The sequence below is a fragment of the Lepidochelys kempii genome, chromosome 2 (genome assembly GCF_965140285.1).
Source record: "Lepidochelys kempii isolate rLepKem1 chromosome 2, rLepKem1.hap1, whole genome shotgun sequence".
Classification (NCBI taxonomy): domain Eukaryota; kingdom Metazoa; phylum Chordata; order Testudines; family Cheloniidae; genus Lepidochelys; species Lepidochelys kempii.
In genome coordinates this window covers 268,100,066-268,101,206 of record NC_136381.1, presented here as the reverse complement: position 1 = coordinate 268,101,206, position 1,141 = coordinate 268,100,066, and positions in this window count along the sequence as shown.

Here is a 1,141-nt window from a genome sequence, read left to right as displayed (position 1 = left end):
TTGGTTTAAACTGAGTTTTGAGCAACTGTCAGTGATAACGAGAGTCCAAGAGGTGGCGATTCCTACGTATGAGCCCAGGCCGCTCAGACAGATGCTGGGAGGAAAGCAGGGCTTACAACCCCAGGGCTCTTAGTGGGAACCACCCTCTTGGTGCTCCCAAACCTACTGAAGTCATGAAGGGCAGGACACTGAAGATGGACAGGCAAATGCAAGCTGCACTCTGCCCCCAGTCCCGTCTCGAGTGCTTTTTACTCTCTTACAAAGGAGAAGTGTTGATGCATTTTGAACCAATGTATGACACTAAATAATAAAGGAGCAGGTGCAAGACATTGTGGATACTGAGTCCTGACCCCAACTGGCTAATCTGACAGCAGGAGTCGTCACAGGAGGGGGGAACAAAGACAAGGAAGGTTATGTGACTGTGTGAGCGTACAGACCCTAGCCTGAAGGTTACATAGGAGTGTTTAAATGTACGCAGCTGCATTCTAAGCCCACTTGAAGGAGTGAGTTTAAATAAATTATTTAAAAAGCCAAATGTAGAGGCCATGTTTTTGAACCCAACTCCATAGGAAGAAGTGAAACAGCAGTGACCCGTTTTCCTCCCACCATTTCATTGGAGGCAGGGAAATAAGTGTTCACCACAGCAGCATTCCCATAGGCGTGAATCTGTAGTCAGCAAAGCAGAGGACTTACTACAAAATTAACTGCAGCCTCAACCCATAATGTGGTGTTCTGGCAGAATTCCCATGAACTCCCAATGCGGACCCAAGGTAGAATGCATTTATTTAACCCATTTGTACCAGTGTTTCCCCCCTTCCAGAGTAGCTGGCCATCCCTACTCTAGCTGTATTGAAAATGTACTTAAATTCTGCCCAGAGAAGGCCTGATCCCATGGAAAGCTGCCCAGTGATGTCCAATGGATGTAGAATCAGGTCTTAACTTCCTTTCCATGCTAAGTGGTTAAATTGCACTCTGCTTCACTTCCCTGAAGCAGAGTCTGAAGGGCAGCAGAGAGCCCCTCCAGCTACAGGCGGCTAGTTAGTTATAAGCTGAGTGTGTTGAGTCAGAGCAGCCCTCTTATCACTGGGATCAACTTCCACCATCCCCACACTGAATGTGCTTGTAATGGGGGACATTCACC